Genomic DNA, 22,554 nt, shown 5'->3' on the forward strand with positions numbered 1-22,554 from the left:
CCAACTTATGATTTAAAAAAGCAGGTACAGGAGGGAGACATTAAGAGGTTGGGATTAACACATACTTACAACTTATTATCAGATAGATAATTCAAAAGGACCTCCTGAATAACACAGAGATGTCTACCAAACACCCTGAAAGAAACGACCTGGGACAAACCAGACAAAGAGCAGGTACAGTTCTCTGTGTAACTGAATCAAGTTCCTGCAAACCCGAAACAAACACAACAACGGAAATCAACTCTACTCCAAGAGAAAATAAATACTAATTTAGCCAACAAAACAAAGCCGCGGGACATGAAGGTGTGCTGCCGCCTCGTGGCCGCCTTTGGTAACAACAGCGGGGAAACTGCAGGCGGCGCTTAACACTCACAGGACCGAGGGCTGCAGGAGGAGACGCCTCTCCCCAACTGATGTCCTCGCTGGGCTGGGGGGAAAAATTCAGAACAGGGCCAGTCATCACAGGCCGACCTCAAAAGATCAGGTTTACTCACATTGTTTTTTAAAATATCGCATGAAAAGCTTTCAGCTTCGTGAAATATTACAGAAATGTAAATTTAAAAAAATACAAGGAGATATCAGCTCATAACGGTCAGAACGGCCTTTGTCAAAAAGCGTTCAAAACGATAACGGCTGGAGAGGTTGTGGAGAAAGGGGGGGCCTCCTACGCTGAGGCTGGGACTGGAAGTTGTTAACAGCCACGATCGAGGACGGGGTGGAGGTTCCTTCAAATTGTGAAAACTGAAGGAATTTACACCTCTCCCTAACCGCTTACAGATGAAGGAACTTCAAATCGATTCAAGAGTTTTATGTAGGGACGATTCCTCTAAATCTCTTGAGGAAAACATATGCAGAACACACTTTGACATAAATCACAGCAAGTTCTTTTTGGATCTCCACTCAGAATTATTCAAAATAAAACTAAACTAAAAAAAGGCACCTCATTAACCTAAAAAGGTTTTGCACAGGAAGGGCAATCCTAGAGGAAAGAAAAAGACAACCCTCAGAATGGGAAAGTAAATGTTTGCAACCGAAGTGAAAAACAAGGAATTCATCTCCAAAGATGCAAACTGCTGACACAGCTCAAGATAAAAACAAACAAACAAACAAACAATCAACCCAGCAGGAAAACAGGCAGAGATCTAAACGGACGTTTTTCCAAAGAAGGCATCCAGATGGCAATAGAGCGCATGGAAAGATGCTCAGGACCACTCTTATAGGAATGGCAACTGAAACTCAACGAGGTATCAGCTCACCCCCTCAGACAGCCATCCCCCAAAGACCTACAGGCTAAATGCTGCGGAGGGCGAGGGGAACAGGGACTCCTCCTGCACTGTGGGCGGGGAGGGAAATGGGTGGCGGCGGCACCAAGAAAAACAGTATGGACATTCCTTAAAACACTAAACATAAACTTAGTACCTGATCTGGCAAGGCCACCCCTTGCTTTATATCCAGAGAAAATCATAACTGAAAATGATAGTTGCAGCCCTATTTTCAGGGCAATCTCCAAGACAGAGCATCAACCAAAGGATCCATCAACAGAGATATAAAGAGGAACTCTATCTAAACACTGGAATACACTCAGCCTTCGGAACAAATGAAAAAACGTCATTTTCAGGAGCATGGATGGACTGAGAGTTTATAATACTCAATGAAACCACTCTGAGAGGGACAGCAAACTATCACACACATGGGGAATCGATAAATTCCTCAAATGAACTAATTCATAAACTGAAACAGACTCACAGTGGTAGAAACATAAGTTAATGATTTGTTTTAAAAAAAGGTTGGGGAAGGGAGACCATAAGAGACTGGGATTAACAGATACTACTTACTGTCAGATCATCCAAATGAACCTGCTGAATAGCACGAGAAAGCACAAAACAGTGAAGGAAACTATATGGGAAAATACTCCGAGAAAGAACAGGATAGATGTACCTCTATGCGTAACTGAATCAAGTTCCTGTCAGCCTAGAACAAACACAACAGAAATCAACTCTACTTTAATAGAAAATAAAAGTTAACAGCAGTAAATAAACAAACTGAAATAAATAAATGTGACGCGTAAGTAAATGCTGCCTCCTTGTGGCCGCTTTTGGTACAACAACGGAGACTCCTGGGCTGCCGGCACTTCTATTCACCAGGACTGAGGGCTCTAAGGCAGAAATGTCCTAGGTGCGTCTGGGGAAAGTTTCAAACCAGGGCAAAAGATCACGAGGCCGACCTCCGAAGCTCGTTTTACTCACACCGTTATTAAAGTCTTAGAAAAAACAAAGGCTGGAGAAGTTGTGGAGAAAAGGGAGCCCTGCTACACTGATGCTGGGACTGTAAGTTGTTAACAGCCACGATAGAGGACGGGGTGGAGGTTCCTTACACAAGGGGATAGTGAAAGAATTTACATCTCTCGCTAACCGCTTACAGACAAACTCCAAACCGATTAAAGAGTTACCTGGAAGGACAATTACTCTAAAGCTCTAGAGGAAAATATAAGCAGCGCACACTTTACATAAACCACAGCAAGTTTTTTGCTTTTGTTTGTTTTTTGTATATGCTCAAAATAATTCAAAATAAAACTAAACTTTTAAAAAGGCACCTCATTAACCTGAAGAGGTTTTGCACACGAAAGGCAACCGTAAGGAAGGAAAAAGCCCTCAGAAGGGGAAATAAATGTTTGCAACCGAAGTGAAAAACAAGGAATTAATTCATCGCCAAAGATGCAAAGTGCTCACACAGTGAAAGGGAAAAGTGAAAGTCGCTCAGTCAAGTCCGACTCTGCGACCCCATGGACGATACAACCCATGGAATTCTCCAGGCTGCAATATTCGAGTGGGTAGCCTTTCCCTTCTCCAGGGGATTTTCCCAACCCAGGGATCAAACCCAGGTCTCCTGCGTTGCAGGCGGGTTCTTTACCAGCTGAACCACAACGGAGACCCCACAACTTATGATCAAAAAAAAATCAACCCAGTGGAAAAACTGGCAAAAATCTGAATGGACATTTCTCCAAAGAAGTCACCCAGATGTCCATAAAGCACATGAAAAGATGCTCAGGACCACTCTTACAGAAATGCCAATCAAACTGCAACCAGGTGTCACTCACACCCCTCAGAGGAGCCATCCTCCAAGAGATCTCCAAGGATGAAATGCTGCGGAGGGCGAGGAAAACAGGGACTCCTCCTACACTGTGGGCGGGGGTGGAAATGAGTGGGTGCGGCCACAAAGGAAAACAGTATGGCGATTCCTTAGAACACTACACGAAGACTTAACACATGATCCGGCAAGCCCACTCCCGGTCTTAGAGTGGGAGAAAATCAAAACTGAAAATGATGGTTGCACCCCTATTTTCAGGGCAGCATTATTGACAATCTCCAAGACAGAGCATAAATGAAATTGTCCTTCAATAGAGAAATAACGAGGAACTTGTCCATCAAAACTCAGTCATCGAAACAAATGAAAACAAGTCATATTAGGAGCATGGATTGACCGAGAGATTTACCAAACTGAGTGAAGCCAGTCAGAGAGGGAAAGCGAAGGATCACATACACGGAGAATCTATAAATTCCTCAGGTGAACTAATTCATAAACTGAGACAGAATCACAGACATAGAAACACGAGTTTACGATTTTTTTTTTAAAGTTTGGGGAAGGGAAACACTAAGAGATTGGGGTTTACAGATACACACTACTTATTTTCAGATAGATAATCGAAATGGACCTACTGAATAGCACAGGAAGTCTACTGAACACACTCAAAGAACCCAAATGGGAAAAGACTCCGAAATATAATAGAATAGATGTACCTCTGTGTATAACTGAATCAAGTTCCTGTCACCCTAAAATAAACACAACAGAAAACAACTCTACTTCAATAGAAAATAAAAGCTAACCATAATAAATAAATAAATAATTGTGACGCATGAGGAAATGCTGCCGCCTCGTGGCCACTTTTGGTACAGCAACGGAAAATCCTGGGCTGACGGCACTTCACATTCACCAGGACTCAGGGGCTGTAAGGAAGAAACTCCTGCCTGAAGAAAAGCCCTAGGTGCGTCGGGGAAAAAGAGCCAAACCAGGGCAAAAGATCACGAGGCCGATCTCCAAAGCTCAGTTTTACTCACACTGTTATTAAAAATGTCAGATGAAAAGTTTTCAACTTTGTGAAATGTTATAGAAATGTAAATGAAAACTGCAAATCAAAAATGTAAAAGGAGAAACGGAAAGATATACCCATTTTGATGCAGAATTCGAAAGAATAGCAAGGAGAGATAAGAAAGCCTTCCTCCGTTATCAGTGCAAAGAAATAGAGGAAAATAATATAATGGGAAAGACTAGAAATCGCTTCAAGAAAATGAGATACCAAAAGAATATTTCCAAAAAAAATAAAGAATATTTCATGGAGAAATGGGCACAATAAAGGTCAGAAATGGTATGGATCTAACAGATGCGGAAGCTATTAAGAGGAGGTGGCAAGAATACACAGAAGAACTATACAAGAAAGATCTTAATGACCAAGATAACCACGATGGTGTGATCACTCACCTAGAGCCAGACGTCCTGGAATGCGAAGTCAAGTGGGCCTTAAGAAGCATCACTATGAACAAACTAGTGGAGGTGATGGAATTCCAGCTGAGCTAATGCAAATCCTAAAAGATGATGCTATTAAAGTCCTGAAGTCAATATGCAGGGAAATTTGGAAAACTCACCAGTGGCCACAGGAATGGAAGAGGTCAGTTTTCATTCCAAACTGAAAGAAAGGCAATGCCAAAGAATGCTCAGACTACAGCACAATTGCACTCATCTCACACTGGGCTTCCCTGGTGGCTCAGAGGTTAAAGTCTCTGCCTGCAATGCGGGAGACCCAGGTTCGACCCCTGGGTAGGGAAGATCCCCTGGAGAAGGAAATGGCAACCCACTCCAGTATTCTTGCTGGACAATCCCATGGATGGAGGAGCCTGGTAGGCTACAGTCCACGGGCTCACAAAGAGCTGGACACAACTGACCGACTTCACTTTCACTTTCTTTCACACACCAATAAAGTAATGCTCAAAATTCTCCAAGTGAGGCTTTAACAGTATATGAATCGAGAACTTCCAGATGTTCAGGTTGTATTTGGAAAACGCAGAGGAACCAGAGATCAAAAGGAGGGGAGCCCTAAAGGAAAAACAAAATAACCCTCTGGATAAAAAAATGTGACAACCAAGGTGAAAATAAAGAATTCATTCCCAGAACATGCAAACAACCCATGCTGTTCTCTAGAAAAAATGGAAGAGGGCAAAGATCTAAATGATATTTCTCCCCAGAAGACATCCAGGTGGCTATAAAGCACATGAAAAGATGCTCACATCACTAGTTATTAAAGAAATTAAATCAAAACTACAAGAACATATCACCTCACACAGCTCAGAATGGCCTATGTCTTAACGTTTACTAACAAAATGGCAGAGAGGACGTGGGGACACGGGGACGCTCTTGCACTGATGCTGGCAGTGAGCTGTTAGCAGTCAGGGTGGAGGACAGGGAGGAGCTTCCTTAAACAAGGGGAAAGGGAAGGAATTTACTCTCTCCCTAACTGCTTACAGAAGAAAAAATCCAAATTGCTTGAAGATTAAATGGATGGAAGATTACTCTAATCCTCTTGAGGGAAATATAGGCAAACACACTTTGACATGAATCACAACACGTTCTTTTGGAATCTATGTTTAGAATAATTAAAACTAAAACAAAACTTTAAATAGGCACTTTATCACCTAAAAAGCTTTTGCACTGCAAGAGCAACCCTAAAGGAAAGAAAAAGACAACCCTCAGAATGGGAAAATAAATGTTTGCAACAGATGTTTAAAATAATGAATTCATCTTCCAACATGCAAACTGCTTATGGAGCTCATGATAAAGCTGCAAAAAAACCTATCAGTCCAGTAGAAAAACCGGCAAGGATATAAATGGATATTTCTCCAAGGAAGGCATCCAGATGGCCATAAAACACATGAGAAGATGCTCAGGATCTGCCGGGGTCCAGCCTCGGCAGGATCCAGGGGGTACCCTCAGGATGAACGGCGTCGGCGAGAGAGAGAGACGTGAGACCAGCCTTGATAGGGCCAAGTCTGCGAGGGGGAGAGAGAGAGAAAGAGAGAGAGAGACAGAATGACCAGATGGGGGTGCAGAGAGTCTGGAAGAGTCTGGCAATGCTTTATTTTTTACCATAGCTTATATACCCTAAGTTAGTACATTTCTAAGGGGAAGATAGTTTAACATTACGTCAGCTTGTCCTTCATGAAACCAGGGTGTGTTCTGCATACTTCTTTGTTTATGAGGGTCTTGTACATTATCTTCTGGCCTTGGGGCCTATTAACATTTAATGCAGGTCAGGTGATTGTAAACCTGTTTTCCGTTTTTATGGTGGCCTTAACTGAAAGTTAACAGGGTCATAGGGAAGTAGTACAGAGTAGAATTATATTCTTGTTAATACAAAAATTAATCTTTCTGCAAAAGTTGTCAGTTGTGTTTATCTAAGAAGTTTACCCCATACAGACTCTTCGGCTTCAGGGAGGCAGCTTCTGCCTAGTACTCCTGGCTGACAATGAACAACCATCTCATTGTTACCACACTAGGGCTAAGTTCTTATTTCCCTAGATCTTTAACTATATTAACAATGGTTTTTATAACACAACCTTAGCACATTAAAGGCAAAAATACAGCAAGCAAAACACAGAAAGCAAAACATAGCAAGCAAATCACAACCCAATAACCACCTATAGAATAATTTTCTTATGTTTTCCAATAGGACTCCTTTACCCCTTAAAAGGGCTCTATATCTATTAGGGCTTTTATATAATCAGGTTCTTTATGCTATTTTATGATTAGGATATTATAAGCAATCATGCATATTAGTACCAAGGGCATAAAGGCATTTGGCTAACCAGCAAAGGAGTTTAAATTAAAACACTCCTTTCACCCTAAATAATTTCATAAAATACCACTACCTGGGAAACTTATTGATTAAAATTCTAAATTGATTCTTATTTGGGAAGAGATCGGGGAAGGTCTTCCTGCCTGTGTCAGAGAAATTAGGGAGTAGTCCATTGAGGCAGGCATCAGAAAGACAGATATCATCTTTAAGGTGAGAGCCGGGGGCAGCTCTCCGAAATCCCTGAAAACCTGATCTGCCTTGCCTATCAGGCTTTCTCCTCATGACCTTGTCATGGGTGGGATCTCGTGAGCTGGCCTTTTCAAGAAACCCCTGATAACCTGATTCGCCCTTGTTAGGGGCAGGGTCTCGTGAGCTGACTTTTTGAAACCCCTGATAACCTGATTCTCCTTGCCCGTAAGGTTTTTCTCCCCTATGGCCTTTCCAAGGGCAGGGTCTCGTGTGTTGGCTCCCGGCAAGGATCACTTTTAGAGAAACACTAATCAAAACTGCAGTGAGGTATCACCTCACACCCCGCAGAACATCCATCTTCCAAAAGGTCTTCAAAGGTTAATTGTTGCTGAGGGCAAGGGTCATGGAGAATCCTCCTACATTGTGGGTGGGAGTGTAATTGAGTGGGTGCAGCCACCAGAAAAAGAGTGTGGAAATTCCTTAAAGCACTAAATATAGACATACCACAGGATCTGGCAAGCCCACCCCTTGCCTTAGACCCAGAGAAAATCATGATTTAAAATGATAGCTGCACCTCTATTTTCAGGGCAGCACTACTGACAATATCTAAGACAGAGCATCAACCAAAGTTCCATCTATAGACAAATGAAGAGCCTCGAGTCCATCTAAACACTGGAATACACTCCAAAAGAAAAAATGAATGACATTTTCAGGAGCACGGATGGACTGAGAATTTATCATACTCAGTGAAGTCAGAGATGAAAGAATTATCACTTAGGGGGGCATCTATACATTTATACAAATTAACTATAAACAGAAACAGACTCACAGACTTAGAAACCCAACTTACAACTTTTAAAAAAAATGTAGTGGCAGGGAGACATTTAGAGATTGCTATTAACAAAAATACACTACTATTTATCATATAGATAATGCCAGTGGACCTACCACATAGCACAGGGAAGTCGCTGGATACACTGGAAGAACCTATATGGGAAAAGACCCCAAAAAAGAACAGAAGAGATATACATCTGTGTATAACTGAATCACGTTCTTGTAAGCCTAAAACAAACAGAACATAAATCAACTCTACTCCAATAGAAAATAAAAATTAACCAAAAAATAAAAAAAGAGAAAGAGAGATATCAAGGGAACAATTCATGCAAAGATGGGCACAATAAAGGACAGAAACAGTATGGATCTAACAGAAGCAGAAGATAATGAGGAGAAGTGGCGAGGATACAGAGATGAACTATACTGGGCTTCCCCTGTGGCTCAGCGGGCAAAGAATCCTCCTGTAATGTGGGAGAACTAGGTTTGAACCCTGGGTTGCAAAGTTTCCCTGGAGAAGGAAAGGCTACCCACTCCAATATTCTAGCCTCGAGAATTCGACAGACTGTATAGTCCATGGGGTCACAAAGACTTGGACATGACTATTAAGGAGAGGTGGTGAAAATACATAGATGAACTAAACTAAAAAGATCTTGTTGCATCAGATAAGCCCGATGGTGTGATCACTCACCTAGAGTCAGAAATCCTGGAGTGAGAAGTCAAGTGGGTCTTAGGAAGCATCACTATAAACAGAGCTATTGGAGATGATGGAATTCCAGCCGAGCTATTTCAAATCCTAAAAGATGATACTGTGACAGTGCTGCACGCAGTATGCCAGCAAATATGGAAAGCACCGCAGTGGCTACAGGTTGGAAAAGATCAGTTTTCATTCCAATTCCAAAGAAGATCAATGCCAAAGAATGTTCAGACTTCTGCACAATTGCACTCATTTTACTTGCCAGCAAGGTAATGCTCAAAATCCTTCAAGCAAGGCTTCAACAGTATGTGAACTGAGAATGTCCAGATGTACAGGCTGGACGCAGAAAAGGAAGATGAGTGAGAGATGAAATTGCCAACATCCGCTGGATCATAGAAAAAGCAAGAGAATTCCAGAAAATATCTACTTCTGCTTCATTGATTATGCTAAAGGCTTTGTGTGGATCACAACAAACTGTGGAAAATTCTGAAAGAGCTGGGAATACCGGACCACCTGATCTCCTTCCTGAGAAACCTGCATGCAGATCAAGAAGAAACAGTTAGAACTGAACATGGAACAATGAACTGGTTCCAAATTGGGAAAGGAGTACATCAAGGCTGTATATTGTCACCTGCTTATTTAACTTATATGCAGATAACATTATGCAGAATGCTGGGTTGGATGAGGATCAAGCTGGAATCAAGATTGCCAGGAAAAATATCAATAACCTCAGATATGCAGATGACACCACCCTTAAGGCAGAAAGCAAAGAGGAACTAAAGACCCTCTCTATGAAAGTGAAAGAGGAGAGTGAAAAAGCTGGCTTAATATTCAAAATTTAAAAAACTAAGATCATGGCATCCAGTCCCATCTCTTCATGGCAAATAAAAGGGGAAACAATGGTAACAATGAGAGACTTTATTTCCTTGGACTCCAAAATCACTGACCTGGGTGACTGCAACCATGAAATTCAAAGATGCTTGCTCCTTGGAAGAAAAGCTGTGACAAACCTAGAGAGCATCTTAAAAAGCAGAGACATCACTTTGCCAACAAAGGTCTGTCTAGTCAAAGCTGTGGTTTTTCCAGTAGTCATGTATGGGAGTGAGATTTGGACCATGAAGAAGGCTGAGCGCTGAAGAATTGATGCTTTTGAACTATGGTGTTGGAGAAGACTCTTGAGAGTCCCTTGGACAGTGAGTCCATCCTAAAGGAAATCAGTGCTGAATATTCATTGGAAGGGCTGATGCTGAAGCTGAAACTTCTGTACTTTAGCCACCTGATGCTAAGAGCCAACACATGGGAAAAGACCCTGATGCTGGGAAAGATTGAGGGCAGGAGGAGAAGGGGGCGACAGAGGATGAGATGGTTAGTTGGCATATCATCAACTCAATGGACATGAGTTTGAGCAAGCTCTGGGAGTTGGTGATGGACAGGGAGGCCTGACGTGCTGCAGTCCATGGGGTCACAAAGAGTCGGACACGACTGAGCAACTGAACAACATCGCGGTCTCGTGAGAGAAGAAGGCATTGTAGATTGTGTAAAGAGTCTAGAATGTGACTTCCCAAAAAGCTTTATAGAAATCACCTTTACTGTAGTAGGCAATAGCTAAAACCCAGATCCTGAGATCTCTATCAGAATAACAGTCAGCCAAAAATAAGGGTGGACCTCAGTCTTTATGAGGAGGGCAGCATGACTTTATACAAGTAAAGCTAGAGAGTGACCACTAGTGTAGAGCGAAGGAGGCAGAGAACTCAAGAAAGAAGAAGGTTAAATCATGTGAATCATCATGAAGCTTTCTGTCTGGACTCACAAACTCCCATTTATTCTTCAATAGCAGAGATCGTAGGATGCAGGAGACTCCAGGAGACATTCTACAAGTGAAGGAACCCAAACCCTGAGGGTAGATAAGGGATTCTGGAAGGAAGCCATCCTCACCCAAGCAGGCCAGGTTCCAGTAGTTCTGTAACATCACGTCCCTGGACAATTCCCACTGACCGAAGTCCAGGCATTCCCATTCCTCTTGAAAGGTTGTTGCTGAACCACAGAAGGCGCCAGGATTCTTGGCCTCCGAAGAAGAATTCTATCCGGGGCCAGAGATGAGGCTTGATCACTCAGAGCTTTTGTGTAATAGAGTTTTATTAAAGTATAAAAGAGGTAGAGAAAGCTTCTGAAATAGACATCAGAAGGGGGCAGAAAGAGTGCCCACTCGCTAGTGTTGGCAAGGGAGTTATATACCTTTTAATTAGTCATCACAATGAATCAAAAGATGTCTGGAGGCTGTAAAGATCTTACTAGACCCGGCCCCGTCACTTACGCTTTCAGATAACAGGGTGAGCCAGCAGGTTTCTCAGGAGGGAGCGCCTGTCCTCACGCGGGATGCAATGCTGCTGTATGAGCCCGAGTGCAGTCTAAGCTGAGCTATGCAACTGACGAAGACTGAGGAATGTATGCAAAAAGTTTGTCCTTTCCTCCTCCTTGAGAATTCCAGACCCCTCTCTCCTTGGGGACCCCCGGACTTCTTATCAACCTGCCTGGGAACCTACTCTCTCACTCTTGAGTGAAGTTTATGGCCAGACCCTGGAATGTCAGCCATCCCTGAAATACAAAGTACATATGCCATGTGACTGTGGGAAGTCTTCGTTATGTGACCCAGGATGAAAACAGCAAGTTCAGAGAACTAGTTTTTGAATGAGAAGAGTGTCTGATGTTATACAATAATATACTTTTTTACATAGCAATATGCGCTACCATATTTCTAACCTGAAGAAAACAGGATGACATATGATCCACAAAGCCACTTGGGCTTCCCTGCTGGCTCAGACGGTAAGGAATCCGCCTGCAATGCAGATGACCTGGATTCGATCCCTGGGTGGGGAAGATCCCCTGGAGAAGGAAATGGAAACCCACTCCAGTATTCTTGCCTGGAGAATCTTATGGAGAGAGGAACCTGGCAGACTATATAGTCTATGTGCTCATGAAGAGTGGGACATGACTGAGCGGCTTTGATTCATTCATTCATCTGGGAGAGAAATCATTAAATGTGATCAACAGAGGCATATTTACTTTGAGGATTTTCCTTGTGTTCCACAGAATAAATATCAATCAAAGCAGGAATATTTTTAAAAAACACATTGTGATTCAAGAATTCTAGGGTGGGGCCACAGTTTTTCATCTTGAACAAGCTTAGTTTTAACTAAATATCTGGTTGATAAATGGTCATTATGAATAGCACGGAGGTAAAAGAACCATGGCTGATAGCCATGGCATCCAGTCTCATCACTTACTGGCGAATAGATGGGGGGGACAATGGAAACAGTGAGATACTTTATTGTTTTGGGCTCCAAAATCACTGCAGATGGTGACTGCAGCCATGAAATTAAAAGACGCTTATTCCTTGGAAGAAAAACTATGACCAACTTAGACAGCATATAAAAAAGCAGAGACATTACTTTGTCAACAAAGGTCTGTCTAGTCAAAGCTATGTTTTTTTCTAGTAGTCATATATGGATGTGAGAGTTGGACTATAAAGAAAGCTGAGCGCCAAATAATTGATGCTTTTGAACTGTGGTGTTGGAGAAGACCCTTGATAGTCCCTTGGACTGCAAGAAGTTCCAACCAGTCCATCCTAAAGGAGATCAGTCCTGAATATTCATTGGATGGATTGATGCTGAAGCTGAAACTCCAATACCTCAGCCACCTGATGTGAAGAATTGGCTCATTTGAAAAGACCCTGATACTGGGAAAGATTGAAGACGGGAGGAGAAGGGGACGACAAAGGTTGAGATGGTTGGATGCTGTCACAGACTCTACAGACATATGGTTGAGTAAGCTCCAGTAGTTGGTGATTGTCAGATGTGCTGCAGTCCATGGGGTTGCAGAGAGTCGGACACAACTGAGCAACTGAACTGAACTGAAAAGAGCCAGGTAAGAATTCATAGTTATTATTGACCTTTATGGGCTTTGCAGATTTTACAGGTTTAATAGATTAGTAAGTAGAGAAAACAATCCTTTTGACTATTTTTGAACTATAAAACTTGCTAACAGTTTTTTTATTCCTTAACCTTGAATGAGCCACATAAATAATTTTAGAACAAAAATATTGCTATTCAAAATTGTTTGGAATATTTGATCAAATATTCAGAAAATGGTAGGGCTTGGGATTTACTTCAATGGATCTGAGCTCGATTTTATGTAAAATGATTTGTCAACACAGAGACCTGACTGAGCAACTGAACTGAACTGAACACAGAGGCCACTCTAATGGATGTTTTACCAGTTGAGGTAACTGGCAAAAATATCAAAACCAGAAAAAATGTCATATACTGTTAACATTTTCATGCACACAAACATACACTATTTGGGAGAAAAATTATTCATGTTTATAAAATCAGGAATAGATTTCTGTGCTTAAATCTTATAATTTATTTGTGGCAATATTCTATATTTTTAAAATGCATTACAGTGCAAAAACACATAATGACATAAAATAAATTAGAGCTCTTGGTTCTGAATCTTTTATTCTTTTGAAAATGTCTATCATTTGTGTTGAATTATATTTTAGATTTAACAGTTAAATATGCATAAGTAATAACATTCTTGTAAATATTTTAGAAAATACAAAGATGTGATAAGAAATCTGACTGGCAAATGAGTGTGGAGTATAATACTAATGGAAATGATCAGACCTGGGCTTCAGTGAAGAAAACCTTCATTCCCCAAATGCAAGAACCTGACTAAACCCAGGTGTGTTCATTTTCCAAAGAAAACAGAACTAAGAAGGCTTGGTTTGCTACATTAATTTTGGCAACTTATACACATCCCTCACTAAATCTTTCGAAAATCATTTTTAAAGACAAAAAGCAGGAATATTACAGTTGCAACATCACAGAAACACCTGAACCAGGAAACGTGAGGTGTAATGGGATAAATGTAAGGAGTGATCTGAATCCTGAAAAATATGTTTTATACAAAATTCACTTCCTATATAACTTCTGTGTTCTGAATCCTAAGACTACACTTAAGAGTGAGTCCTTCCTGCCAAAATGGAGAAGGGTCTCTCATACTTTCCTCCTTCTTTTCCCCAAACTTCCTGTGGAACTCTGGACCACTGGGGTAATTATATTCAAAAGGACAATTCCTTAATCCTGTTCTAAATGTCTGAAGTTGCATATACACGTAAATTCATCACTAATCTCCCCTACTTCTCTAAGATCCCAAGATTGAACCACATGCCAATGGGAATCTCAGAACCTATGCCTGTTGATCTCTCACAAAGGGAATATTTTACCAGTTGAAATCACTAATTCAGGTTGGGAATTCATCATGCTCTATAGAAAGCCAGGATACAGACAAGGGAGACAAGGTTCTGGGACACAAGGGAGAAGTGGTGTAAAGAGCGTGTCCTCACTATGATAAGAAAAGGAAAAATTAAGAAGCTGATAACAAACAACCCAGGCAGAAAAATTAGAAGATGAGAACTAAAGGTTTGCAGGTTCCCTCAGTCTAGTTATTTCAGGAGGAAAAGCAGACGCAATTCCAGACCCAGGAAAGGACATGTAGCTGAGAAGCTGCTTTTCCCTCCTCTTCTTCCTCCTGCTCTGCGTCTTCTCTGGGGATGTTATGCAGCGAACGTATCTCTGCATCTTGAGAAAATACCTTCAAAGGCATCCGCACAGCTCTTTAACCTGCAACTACTTCACCACTACAGACAGAAGGACCTTGAAAATCTGAAAAGACCCACCTCTCCTGTCCTCTGTCTCAGGAGAGATTCAGGAACAATCACTTCCTACCTGGAGACCAGTCTGTGAACTAATTTCTTGATCGTTCTCTCCTCAGAGAGAGTTCGTAATACTCTGTTCCCACAGACAATGTGAGCTGACTGACTTCCGGGTCCAAACCCATTTGACCAACCCTGCGGCCTCTCCTTGGACTGACGCCGGGCTTCAAGTCTCACAAATGGACCAGGAGCCGCGTCCTTAACCCGGGCCTCCGCTTAGAATCCCCTGGAGAACACCCTACACACCACACTGATGCTCCCACAGGACTGAGAGAACTCTGGGGGGAGGGCAGCGGGGAGGTTATCACTTAACTCTGGTCATGTGATCTTGATAGGAAACCGGGTTGAAACCACTTAAAAGATTCTTTCTGAACCATTTCAGTGAATATGAACCCCTCGAGGTCAGGTCCCCACTCTAAGAAGTTATGAATCTGCAGGTCTGAAGTGGGGCCATGAAGTGAGTCTTTAGCAAATTCCGTTTGTTCTGATGCTTCTCCCCCCAAACCCACACTCGGGAGCCCTGAGCTTCAGCCCTCACACTCAGCACAGCTGAGACCCTTCAGGAGGGGAGGGTTTAGGGCAGGAATTTCTTAGGTCAAGTTTAGGACCAAGCAGAGAAAGCTCCAGTACTTGGGGTTCAGGCCTTTATAAGAGACCCTGGGTGAACTGCTGTGGGCTCCTCAGGCTGAGTGTGGATGGGTCCATTCAAACCAAGGGGAGCAGGAATCCGGTGAGCACTGTGAGGGTGGCATTGAAGGGGGGAGCCGGTAAAGTAGATCCTGGGGTTCAGCAAGACTGCTGATCACAAGGTGGGTGGTTGTCTAGAGCAGGTGCTCACAGGGCTGGCTGGCGTGAGTTCAAGGAGCTGTAGATGCTGCTCCCCAGACAGATGCTGAGGCAGCAACAGCATGGAGCAGTTCAGGTAAGCTCTCAACATTACTCTGTATGATCCTCATTGGAACCGTCACAATGTCCCAGCAGTTACAGAGAGGGGAAAGTACAATGGAGAAATGATGGGAAATATCCAATTATTTGAGGTGTAAAGGTAGTAAGGAAACTAATTGTTACAGATATCATCCCTCTGTGCTAACAAAGAGTTTATTGTTAGGTATTCTTCCCCGCGACCTTAAATCAGTAGGTTGACACTTCATTCATTACATTCCGGCTTTATCACAAGAAACCATCAGTTTTATTAACATGTAATATCACACATAAAAAGAATAAAACCTTTTCCAATCCATTCTGTAACTGATTAAATACAGATCGCAAGCATTAGCAACAATATTCATTCCTCTGATACAATGATCTCAGAACTGATTTCTAAGGTTATAAAATGAAGGCTAATCATTTATGAATGAAACAAGATGTACACTAATTATATGACTTTTCTGAGAAGGGTTTTCATACATTTCTAGGGTATCAGAGGTATCTTTATTTGAAACATGTCAACTAATATTCATGACATCTTTTGATATTATAAAGATACATCAAGAGTTCAGTGAACTGTCATTGTATTTTCCTTCAAATGCAAGTGACATAACTATTGAAAATGTGCATCTTACTTTAATATGTGGAATTACTCCCTGAACACTTCCTTCATGGTGACCTATAGGGATGTTTGGCATGAATGACTAACATGTGCATTTAAATGTTCAGTGTACCTGCTACCATCACTGTGTCCTTAATCTCCTAATGGAGAATAAATATAAATGATTTCTCTCTAGGATAGAAGGCCTTGTCTCATCTTTGAGATCATCAAAAACATAACTTTGCATACACACTAAAAATGAAGCATAGCAGCATGGAGTAATTTGAGAGTTCAATAACATATCTTTCTTTTCAAATAATCACAAATCGTGTCAATATAAACAAAGATATATTGCTAATAATTGTACATTTCTAAATACCAACGCTTCATCTTCTGATCCATACTAACATGTCAATTTTCTATATTTTAACTATGGATTACTATCTACAATACTTCTCCTGAAGAGAACTTCAAAAAACAGGATTGATGAAATGCTTTCTAGTGTGCGGGCTTCCTTGAAAGCTCAGTTGGTAAAGAATCCACCTCCCACTCCAGTATTCTGGCCTGGAGAATTCCATGGACACAGTCCCTGGGGTTGCAGAGTTGGACACAACTGAGCAACTTTCACTATTTATAGTGTGCAATATCTGGTATTTATTTAGATTTAACTTTCTTTAAATACTTTTCTACATTGTTTTATGTAATTTCTTATCTTTCCTAAATAGACCGTCTGGTATTTTCTGAAGTGTATGTTTAGGACAAACCTCTTCCATCACTTATTTTATTACTAGAGTTTCTCTCCAGTATGTGTTTTCTGATGTTTAGTAAGGTGAGAGCTCTGATTGAAGCCTTTGCTACTTTCCTTACATTTATAAGGTTTTTCTTCCAGAATGAATTCTCTGATGTTGAGTAAGATGTGAGTTCTTGATAAAGGCTTTTCCACATTCTTTTCATTTGTAAGGTTTCTCTCCAGTATGAATTCGCTGGTGTTGAATAAGACTTGTGTGGCAACCAAAGGCTTTTCCGCATTCTTTCCATTTGTAAGGCTTCTCTCCAGTATGGATCCTCTGATGGTAAGTAAGACCTAAGTGCTTGCTAAAGTCTTTGCCACAATCCTTACATTTATAAGGCCTCTCCCCAGTATGAACCCGCTGGTATTGAGTAAGAGTTGAGTTCTTTTTTTTTTTTTTTTTTTTTTTATGGAACGCTTCACGAATTTGCGTGTCATCCTTGCGCAGGGGCCATGCTAATCTTCTCTCTATCGTTCCAATTTTAGTATATGTGCTGCCGAAGCGAGCAGAATAGTTGAGTTCTGACTAAAGATTTCCCACATTCTGTACATTTATAAGGTTTCTGTCCAGTATGAATTCTCTGATGGTAAGTAAGACCTGAGCACTGGTTAAATTCTTTGCCACAATCCTTACGTTTATAAGGTTTCTCTCCAGTATGAATTCTCTGATAGTAAGTAAGACCTGAGCCCTGGTTAAATTCTTTGCCTCGATCCTTACATTTATAAGGCTTCTCTCCAGTATGAATTCTCTGGTGTTTAATAAGAGTTGAGTAGTGACTGAAGGCATTTACGCATTCTTTACATTTATAAGATTTCCTTCCAGGATGGATTACTTGATGTTTAGTAAGACATGAGTGCTGTCTAAATGCTTTGCCACAATCCTTACATTTATAAGGCTTCTTTCCAGTATGAATTTTCTGATGGTAAGTGAGACCTGAGCACTGGTTAAATTCTTTGCCACAATCCTTACATTTATCAGGCTTCTCTCCAGTATGAATTCTCTGGTGTTGAGTAAGATTTGACTTCTGATTGAAGGCTTTGCCACACTTCATATATTTGTGTGATTTCTGCTGGATATGAATTACCTGATGTTGAGTAAGACATGAACTACAAGTAAGCACTTTGCCACATACTTTACATTTCCTTGGTTTCTCCCTAGCATGAACTTGCTGATGCAGACTGAAATGTGAACACCTAAAAATGGCTTTGCCACTTTTCTTATTTTTGTAAGGTTTCTGCTCTCTATGGATTCGTTGATGTTGAGTAAGATTTGAGTTCTGATTAAAGGCTTTGCCACAATTTGTACATTTATAATGCTTCGCCCCAGTATGAATTCGCTGATGTTGACTAAGATTTGAGCAAGACATAAATGTTTTTCCACAGTCCTTACTTTCATAAGGTTTCTTGCCAGTGTGGATTTGCCAATCTTGACTAAACTTTGAATTCTGATTAGAGGCAGTGCCACACTCTGTACCTTTGAAAGGTTTCCATCCTGAATGAACTTTCCTGTGTCTACTTAGACTGGATGTGTTAGTAAAGGCTTTCTCACATTTCTTACACTTGTAACTTTTCTGTGGATCCTGAATATCCTGCTGTTGAGTAATATTTGAAGACTCATTAGAAATATCACTGCATTCACAATTATAAGTCTTCTCTCCTGTATGTGTACTCTTCTTTAGTGGAAGACCTGATGTTTGATAAAAGATATTCCTACATGTACTATTTCTAGAATCCTTGTCTGAAGATTGAGGTCCCTGATGTTTCATAGGGTTAGAGTCTTGTCCAGTTTTAGACCCAGTTTCATTGCATGAATAGCTTCTCACTTCATTGTAAATATTCTTGTAATTATTGGGGGTAGAGCTCTTACTTAAGGCCTGATTTGTGTTATTACATGTGAGAAGGTGTTCCATATTAACCATATCATGATGTGTATTGAACAATGATGGTGGGACTAAGTCTTTTCCATTATTATCAACATTACACATTTTGGAACAGAGAGAAACTGTCTGTTGGTAGAAGAATAACGACCCCTTGCTCACAGATCCCTCAAATTGATTATACTGTGAGTCTTCCCCATCATTTTTAAATTTCTGGTTTTCAGACATGCTTGAATCGAAGCCGGTGTTCAGAGTGCTTTGAATGAGTATTTGCAGTAGAGACTGGATAACTTTCCAGATTTTCCACATTTCCCTTCACAGAACGTGTATGTTTCAAAAACGATCACCCCATAGCGCGGGAGGGAGAAAGAGAAGAAGGAAGAGGGCTTTGGCTCCTCTTTTTATCTGTTCCTCTGCCCCTGGGTCTGTCTTACGTAAATCTTATGTAAACAAACAAAAATTGTTCGTTTTACCTGAGATTCTCACTCCAGTCCTTGGATCTTCCGTTGTTCTATTTTCCCGGGCTTTCCCTTCCAGGTCTTTTAGCCACCGCCATTTTGGACTCTTTTCCCCTATTCTAACTACCTGACAATGTGTTTAACTACTAAGTCTTAGCATTACAGAGGATAGTATCGCCTAGTTTTCCTTTTATTTGGGAGCATTTTCTTAAAAATTTCTGGATCACTGAGTTTATTCAATATATAAGGGCATTTTCTAACTCCTAAAGAGCTGAAATTGCATCCCCATGGAAACTCATCATAGGAATTCCCCTAGCTCCCTAAGATGTCAACACCGAACCACATCCCAATCGGAATCTCGGATACCAGTGCCTCTCTGTGTTTCTCTCTCACAAAGGGAATATATTCACCAGTTGAAAGTCGCTATTTCATGTTGAGAATTCATCATGCTCCGTAGAGAGCCAGGATACAGACAAGGGAAACAAGATTCTGGGACACAAGGGACAAGTGGTCTAAAGAGCCAGGCTTCACTATGATACGAAGAAAACGAAAAAATAAAGAAGTTGATAACAAACTCCCAGGCAGAAAATTAGAAGCAGAGACCTCAAGGTTTGCAGGTTCTCACTCCAGGCATTTCAGGAAGAAAAGCAGACACAGCCCCAGACCCAGGACAGGACACGTACCTGAGGAGCTGCCATTTCCTCCTCTTCTTCTTCCTGCTCTGCGTCTTCTCTGGGGATGTTACGTCGCAAACTCACATCTCCATCTTGAGAAAATACCTTCAAAGGCATCCATGCAGCTGTTCAACCTGCTACTGCTGCAGGGAAAGAAAAGAAAAAGTTTTCCTGTTTCCCTCACCCTTTTCTGAGCTCCTTTTCGACTTTCTGTGTTCCCAATCTGTACTGGGGAATCAAGACTAACCTGATAATGCTAATCACATCCTGGTGCTCTACACTATTTTCACATCGTCGGGGCTAGTTCGTCTCCTTCCTTTTCGAGTTACAGAGAACAGTTCACGAGAGACAATGGACCCTGCTTCTGGGTTACCTGACCCACCCTTTGAGGGTAGCGGGGGGAAAAAATGCAAGAGGAACACCTGCATTAAGAGCCCTGAGGGGAAACCTCACACCAGAGGCCTCAGGAAGGGAGGGTTTAGGGAGGGAACTTCTAGAAACAAAGAAGGTCAACCTGATCCCCTGGGGAAGGACTCTTTCTAGGATGGGTGTGGTGGTCCACAGCCTGTCTGTACCCGTGGGGGCTGGGAGGGGAGAGGTGAGTGTTTGGTGGAAATCACTTGGGGGTCTTGGGTTCCTGCCAGGCTTTACTTGCAGAATTCTTCTCAAAGATCTCCCCTGTCCTTAGTGTTTTTCACCCGCCTCTGCAGCCTGGGGACACAGGTTTTCACAAAATGATTTGCTTTGTGACCACCTCTCTGCAGGCGTGGCACCTCCAACTTCAGAGACCAGGAGCCTGGAGGCATTTCCATCCCCGCTTTCTTGGAAAAGAAACCAGGGGCAGCAAAAGGCCTGGCGTTCTGCAGTCCAGGGCGACTGAGCAACTGAACTGAGCTGAACTGAGCAGGATGTGCTAGGTTAAGAGTGTGTGTGGGGGGAGCCACATACCACTGAAAATGATGCCCTAAATGCTATCTGATGACCAACCAAGGAAATCATGATCGGTGTTGTCATAAGTTACATCACACAGGAATTAACACCTGAGAATGTTGTTGCTCTGCTTCCTGTGGGGGTTTTTCTTGGTTTTATGAATCAACTGATACAGTTCATTGTCTGCTCCATTTAGAGAGCTCTATTTTTCCACATCTTTAAAGTATAATGACCAAGGAAAAATTAAAGACAGAAGCATATTCATCTTTCTCATATTATACATTCTAAAAAATACTCAGTTTGCGTTCACCAGCATGAACTTTGTAGAAGATTTAGTTTCACAGCAGAAGTGAGAATAAAGTATAGACATTGCCCATATACCTCTTGTTCCCACATGTGGACAATCTCCCTACTTAGCTTTCCCCACCAGAGCGAGCATTTGTTACCACTGATGAATCTACACGGGCAGTAAATAGATCAACTCTCTAGTTTGCCCCTGTGTTCCTCTTTTAGGAATGTGAACTCCATACCTCTGGATAAGTGTTTAATGTGCCCATCATGACAGTTCAACACAAATCATTTCATAGTCGTGAAAGTTCTCTAGACTTAGGATATTCATAGTCCCTCCTTTGAAACCCATGGTAATCATGGACCTTTTTAATCTCTTCTATATTTCTTACTAGATTCCCAGGTGACTGAGTGGTAAGGAATCTGCCTGCCGATGCAGGACATCCAGGTGATGCGGGTTCGATTCTTAGGTCAGGAAGATCACCTGGAAGAAGAGATGGCAACTCACTCCAGTATCCTTTCCTGGGAAATCTATGGACAGAGCTCAGCCTGGCAGGCTACAGCTCCTGGAATCACAAATACTCAGACGCAACTGAGCATATTTGAACATTTGCCTACACCAAAAAGACATATTGTAAAAATCCTACTTTTTGTAGCATTTTCAAATGGGCTTCTTTCACTTAGTCATAAAGGAGGAAACAGAGAGAGCTGGACTCCGTCTTAGGCCAGGCTGTGAGCATTAGTCTACACGCATGGTCACCCTCCCAGTGACCCGGAACTTTGGGCCCCGGTGTCTATAGAAGTGGCCTATCAATGGAAAACAGATCCCACCCCGGACCCCCATAAAAGAGCCTCAGGACATGTACTTGGACTCTGTTGCCTAAAAGAATATGTTCATTATCTCTGTAACAGAAAAACATGGTAAATTCCATTCAGTTTATTGGGATATGACCACAGGCCTGTTGATAAATATCCATTGTTTATTGAGTCCTGTGACACATGAATCATGGGTTAAAGTTGATCGTATCTCTCTTTTATCGTGTCCAGACTAGTTTCAAAGAATTTGGGTAGGTGGGTTTGAGCAAGTACACTTAAGGTATATAAAGTTTTCACAAAAACTGTTCGGGGTCCTTGGCTAAGAGAAGACTCTGCCTAGGCCCCACCGCTGTAATAAACTGCACTCCACTATCTGCATTGTCCTTCTGAGTCAGTTTGTTTCCCAGAACACATGGCTACAACCGTAAAATGCATGGAATGATTGATAATGTATTTTATCCCTTGAAAGCTTAACATGCAAAAGCTTAAGAACTACCTCTGCGTCTATATTCCTACTCAGTAAATAAGTTCATAAATACCATTTTTTAAATTCCATACATATCTGTTAATAAAATATTTGCACAAATATAGAGATCAGACGTGGATACAGCAAAAGGGGGCCAGTTGAAAGGGTACCACTGACATATATACACCACCATGAGTAAAATGTTAGAGAAGACTCTTGAGAGTCCCTTGGACTGCAAGGAGATCCAACCAGTCGACCCTAAAGGAAAGCATTCCTGAATATTCATTGGAAGGACTGATGTTGAAGCTGAAACTTCTATACTTTCGACAC

General features: G+C 41.6%; 1 non-coding gene and 1 pseudogene across 1 annotated transcript; both read right to left on the reverse strand.

The window, feature by feature from the left end:
- LOC136157585 (zinc finger protein 91-like) overlaps nucleotides 1–19,841 on the reverse strand; it is a 40,020-nt pseudogene extending 20,179 nt beyond the window's left edge.
- LOC136162098 (U6 spliceosomal RNA) lies at nucleotides 17,119–17,225 on the reverse strand. The gene has a single exon (XR_010661947.1). It is a non-coding gene; the product is annotated as a U6 spliceosomal RNA (small nuclear RNA).
- Nucleotides 19,842–22,554: the final 2,713 nt, after the last annotated feature.

Source organism: Muntiacus reevesi, chromosome 2 (assembly GCF_963930625.1).
Source record: "Muntiacus reevesi chromosome 2, mMunRee1.1, whole genome shotgun sequence".
In the NCBI taxonomy this organism is placed as follows: Eukaryota; Metazoa; Chordata; class Mammalia; order Artiodactyla; family Cervidae; genus Muntiacus; species Muntiacus reevesi.